The following is a 6,531-nucleotide window of genomic DNA, read 5'->3' as shown; positions in this document are numbered from 1 at the left end:
AAATGTTGCCAAAGAGCTTTTAGAAAGTGCAATAACATTTATATGTGGAAACGCATTTTTTGACTTATATTGGCATTTAGCATAAGCCTAAATGTTGAATAAATAAATATGAAAGTCGTGTTTTAAACTTTTTATATTACAAGTTTGTTTGTATGAAATTTTAACATGGGCGTTTTCAAATAAAACAAAATTTTACCTAGCTTTAATGATCAAACGATATATGCATTTAATGTTTTCTATATATGTATAATATTTGTTTAGGCTTAGAATCAATTATCAGGCAAGTACACTTACTTTACACTGAGAAATAGCCTTTCGATACCATCTCTTAATAGCAAATGAAACATGCGTTATGAAACTTACGTTACCAAGTTTTTTCATATTGTTAAAGTATTGATGTACGCGAAGAGAACGGGATTTAATTCACAATGACGTCATCAATGACATGTCGGCCTTGTTTTCAAAGTTTATTTCCTAAAGCAGTTAAATTTCTTGTTAATTAATTGTTGTGTTTTGTGAGTAAATTTAGTTTTAAGCTTGCCTTTTGTTAGCTGATGTAAACAAGCATTGCCGTTTTCGTAATCATTGTAATCGCACTTACTAGCTAGTTCCATGTCTTGAAACATGCGGATTTACCGCTCCTATTTTTATCTAAAATGTAAACAAAATATTTTTTTTTGTGCGCCCGCATATTCATTTTGATTGCCAACCAGATTTGTTCAGGTAATATTTTTTTTAAAAAGGATGAAACATAATCAATTATATTTTTCCACGCTAGTTTACGTGTTTTTGTAAAGGGAAGGTACCGATGCCTGGTGTTTTATACTGTATAACGACCGGTTTAGCAGTGGTTTCAATAAATTCAATCAAAATGGCGGCTTCTGGTTTAAACAATGTGGCTGGAAATTTAATCTTTTTTTACAATAAATATGTATTGAGCTAGTCCACCTAAATAGCCGTTCAGCAAAGAAGGAATTACATAACCAGTACTGGACTTTCAGACCTTCATGAATACATTTGTAGCCTAACATGATAGCATCAATTAACCTATCTCTTTGCTAATTATTTTAAATTCGCCAACAACAATTTGCTACATTTAACTTCATAAAAGTGCTTCATAATAAAAATTAATATTGGTAAAAGTGCAAGTGCATTTTACAATAACATAAAATAGTTCCTTCAAGGTCGGCATTTGTCACCTTCACACTTCCAGAAATATTGGCAAATGTCGCTTCAAATGCTTTCATCTTGCAGTATATCAACACCTGTTTATGTGTACTTTCAGATAATTCACTATAAAACATGTCAAGTATGAATAGTACAAAAACACCACACCAGGACACATGCATTCAATGGCTGAAGATCATACTGAATATCCCGTGAACTCTCCCAGTGACACTTTGTCAACCCTTCGGACATTTACACACAATAAGGCTACACCAGGGCTTAGTACATGTAACCCTGAAAGCTGGACACCTGAAAAGCAGTCGAACACCAGCTGCCACCCGAGCGCAATAAGAAAGTCTAGTCTGGACAGGATGAAAGTTTTCAAGGACAATCTAGACACCTTCAGAAGCCAGATGGGCACGCAGCTAAGGGCTTCGCTTCACTGTTCCCATATCACTCAATGGGACATAGGATGTTGCCAGTGCCCCAAGTTTTATGAGAAATGCTTTAAACGATTTTCATGGCAGGGCAGTGGTCACGTGCTATCAACTTTTGTTGAACATAGTGCTGACATTCAAGAAAAGCATCACTCCAACAACATTCAGCGCACATATCAATGGAGAAAAATGAACTGAATAAAAATAGGTACAAAACATCCAGAAGAAATTGGTATTGAAGGGGCCCCAGGGGCCGATTGCTTAAAACTTCAGTTATATTTAACAGTATGTTACCTTAACAATCCGTCAAATCCATAACTGACTGTTACTTAACGGTCAGTTAAATGTATGTTGGTCATAGCTAGTTAACGCTGCCGTTAAGTAACGCTAGCGTTAAATGCTTAATGGTCAATTAAATCCAACTTCCTGTCCTATAATTCATCTGTCACCATCATTCAGTATCAGTATCACAGTCTTCTGCTTATGATACTGAAAAACAAAAAAAGGAGAAAAAAACTAATTTCATAGCTAGTGATTTTTTGATAATAGAGGAATGTTTGGGAGACTTCGTGACAAGGGAAATGCTGATTTAGAATTCCTAATGAGAAAAAGAAAAGGAATTGGGAAGAAATAGTAAATGTTCTGCCCTTAATTTGTGCTCCAGCGGAGAGAGAGAGAGAGAGAGTAGTCGGTACTGACACGCTAAAGAAGACTACAGATCAAGCCAATATAATTGTGTCTATACATGCTGATGCCAGTTGATTGAGTTGTAGGTGGGATGGACTCTGATGAGCCAGGTAATTTCGTGATAAACATGATAATTTGATATATAAAACATATGGTCGTCTGATACATGAAAGGGAATTTTTTAGTGAAAATATACAAATCATAGCCTTGTTTACAGATTGTGTTTCTTTTTTTAGTAACAAGATCCTCAAACGGAAAACATTGATTATAATTGAAGAAGGCGGGTAACAGGCTAAGATAAGTATTTAGAACGATACTGATTCCTTACCTTAATCTATTTCCAAACGGTGAATTCGCTATAAAGTTGTTATTTCAATTTAAATAAAAGGTGTCTCACATCAATTGTTCACATCGTTCACCTTCAAATACTTCGTCGAAGTTAAAACGTCCGAATAAAATCGACTCTGACTATAAATCAAGTTAACACAGTTGCCTCCCTTATCTTAATTGTTGCACCATTTATTGTGTTTCGCAGATGGTCTTTCGTTCATACCCAAGTTAACGGATGAAGAAGATGCGGAAAGTGAAAGCATTAGTTCATTAAAGTTGTCCCCGCCATCTAAGGTCATAATGGCAGCACAGCCTACTTCAGGATCATCAAAGAGCAGTCACATACAGTTACCAAGAACAGAAACAGGAACGTGATTAAGTGTTTGCCATGTATTCAAACAACTGCATTGTAAAAATACGATCTATGAAATATACACCAATTGAGTAAACTTCAACATTAACAGTTTGAATCCACACGTAATTTGATTATTTTTGTCACAATTATCAATAGTTTCAGTTCGCTGTCCTTACTTTTATTATGATCATTATTATCATAATCATTATTGTTAATAGTGTCAAGAGAAGGAAGACCAAAGCAGAGGAACTCATTGATTGGCAAATTCTATACTTCAAAAATCAGGTGGAATTTGCACAGCAAGAGGTATGAAAAAGACAAGGGTAGAGACTAAGGGTACGGAGGATGTTACAAAAAGTATAAATGTACATGGACATGTAGTTCAATGCAAAAGGGGATTCAACCACAACGATTATATGTTAGATGAATTATATATGGCAAAGAATAAAGATTGTATTACCAAAAAGGCAAAGTTGTTTATGTTTTGTTTTGTTTTACAGAAGGAAATCAATCAGGTGAAGCTGAGAGTGATGCAAAAATATGGAAAAAAAACTTGATAAGAGGAAATAGACGGATTCATCCGTACAACCTTCTTTCAGAGTTGAACACCAAAATGTGATATAGTTTATTTCATTTCGTTTTTATGGCGTTTTTTAACTATTTGACTGTATGAAATTCATGTAAGAGCTTGTAAAGTTGTGTGGCCCTCTCTCTTTCTATGACCACACAAAAAGAATATCACCAAGTTCTTAGAATCGTGATCGCAGTTATTTATATCAGTCTTTCCAGTTATTCTATTATAAGTACAATAACTCAACAAGTCCGTGTTCGTTTTAACACTTATTTATTCTATGTTGATATATATTCTCCACAGTTATTTAAGTAAAGTTTATACTTCGACTACATGTGATATAATTATAATACGAATATAGTTTCCGTATTTCTGGTATCAAGTTCGCCCGTGACGCAAATTGAGCGGTTCTCCAGGTCTGGCGCGCTGATCAAAAGTGGCCAGGTCTTTTATACTAAGGCTAAGCCAAATGAGCACAATTTCCATATGGTCAATCGTGACACTAGGCACAATAAATATGCCCGGCATTACTATTTCGTGAATTCTTTCTGTCTCAATCAGACAGTAATAGCCAAAGCAGTAAATATTTTATTAAGGAAACTTTGTATCAGCAAATATAGCAAAATGTGGATTCAGCAAATTCATGCAGAAACCTTGTATGTTAACAGTTGCCCACATGATGTTTTTAATTCAGTGTGAATCGTCTGTCTGTGATATTTGGGCTATTCTGAGCTATTTACCTGACTTGCCAAAATAAAGTGAGCGCATAAAGAATCCATGTATCTAATTAGTGTTGTATTCCATAAGTGCCTTTCCACAATATATATGCAAAAAGCTACAGAAACATGCTCAGTAGCAAAAAGTTTAAACATAAACCCGGTTTAGTGGCAATGGGCAAACGCCAAAGTAATACACAATCAATTATGAATGAAGAGCGAACAATGTAATAATTATATTTTTTTACTTCAAGAGATGTATAAAGATGTTGATAAACTAACAACGATGATAATGAACTAACAGTGGTGATGATAAACGAGCAGTGGAAATGATGAACTAACAGTGGTGGTGATGAACTAAAAGTGGTGATGATGAACTAGCAGTGATGGTGATGAACTAAAAGTGGTGATGATGAACGAGCAGTGATGGTGATAAACTAACAGTGGTGATGATGAACGAGCAGTAATGGTGATGAACTAACATTGGTCATGATGAACTAACAGTGGTGATGATGAACGAGCAATGATGGTAATAAACTAACAGTGGTGATGATGAACGGGCAGTGATGGTGATGAACTAACAGTGGTGGTGATGAACTAACAGTGTTGATGATGAATGAGCAGTGATGGTGATGAACTAACATTGGTCATGATGAACTAACAGTGGTGTTGATGAACTAACAGTGGTGATGATGAACGAGCAGTGATGGTGGTGACCTAACAGTGGTTGTGATGGACTAACAGTGATGGTGATGAACTAACAGTGATGATGGTGAACTAACAGTGGTAATGCTGAACGAGCATTTATGATAGCAGTGGTATATATAAGTCAATATCAATACTATCCAGAGAAGAAGTTTTCCACAATAAAGTCTCTAGTGGCCACGCCAGTACCACCATCTTGGTGTACTCCCATCATTCCCATTCTGTGGTTGAATAAATTCATCGTCGTCCGTAGGCATGTTCATGTCCACTGCACTATTATGGAGGATAACACATGTCACAGCTACTTTGCATGCCTGGTCTGAGGCATATCTGTAAAAATATATAATTTAATTGAAAAAAGGTGAATATTTGAACGTGTGCGCGTACATGCATGATCAGTTGGGTGTTTGTTTAAGTGCGTGTACTAATACTATAACTATTAATATACGATACGATAAGATAAATTAATCTTTATTTAAAGTTGTTTATGATAATCATAAATAACACTAGCTGATAGCTATTTCCCAACATAATAGATTATCCAATAACAAACAAACAAAAGACCTGAAAAGATTCAAGATCATGATATCACATATTATAATATTAATACATTGGTTTCAAGATTATAGGCTTCATTATAAAAATAACCAGATACATCAAAAGTTACAAGATAAAATACATGCACGATTTAAATACTAGCACAATACATTAAGTGGGATTTAATTAAAGGCAACAGTAAGACACACAACATGTAATTTAAACACTATTTAATAACATTAATTAATATACAACCATTATTAATATACACAACTAGTACCTCTGAATGTAGAACATGAAATCTTCTCTTAAGCCTTCCAAATGCTCTCTCGATGCAGGCCCTTCTCCTAGTGTGTGCCTGTTGATATATCTCCTTTGCTTCACTGTCAACCTAATAAAAGGTGTCATGAGAATAGGCTCCAGGGCGTACCTGCATATAATAAGATATATTAGTGCAATTTGGCAAGGATGGATGTGTCTCTGATTCGTAAGTAAAATATCCAATAAATAATAATTTGTATTCACATTACTGTACCAAACTAAATCTTATCAATCTAGACATGTACAATGACTTGGCATCTTAGCCATTCGAGGTGCTAACAAACTACAGTGGTAAGTATGTCAATGTAAGACTGAATGCATGGATGCTGTGATAACCTCACAAATTCAAAAACAGTCAAGTAAAACTAGAGAGAAGAGCAAAGACACTCAGACATAACAGCAGCTAGAAAAATTGTTAAAGAGCAAACTAAATTAGAAAAAAGCAAAGACACTCGGAACGAAAGCAGCAAGGAAAAAACATGCAAAGTACAGCTAGAGGAAAGCAAAGACGCAGCTAGAGAAAAACGTACCAGAGAGTCAAGAAATACCAATAAAAAGCCAAAGGCTCTCATAAACAACACCAGCTAGAAAAAACCCGGGCCAAATAGCAAAATAAAGTTAGAGTAAAGCAAAGACACGCAGACATAACAGCAGCTAGAGAAAAACATTACACAGAGCAAAGTTAACTAGAGAAAAGCAAAGACA

This window comes from Mya arenaria, chromosome 8 (assembly GCF_026914265.1).
Source record: "Mya arenaria isolate MELC-2E11 chromosome 8, ASM2691426v1".
Lineage (NCBI taxonomy): Eukaryota > Metazoa > Mollusca > Bivalvia > Myida > Myidae > Mya > Mya arenaria.
This window is presented reverse-complemented; position numbering follows the sequence as displayed.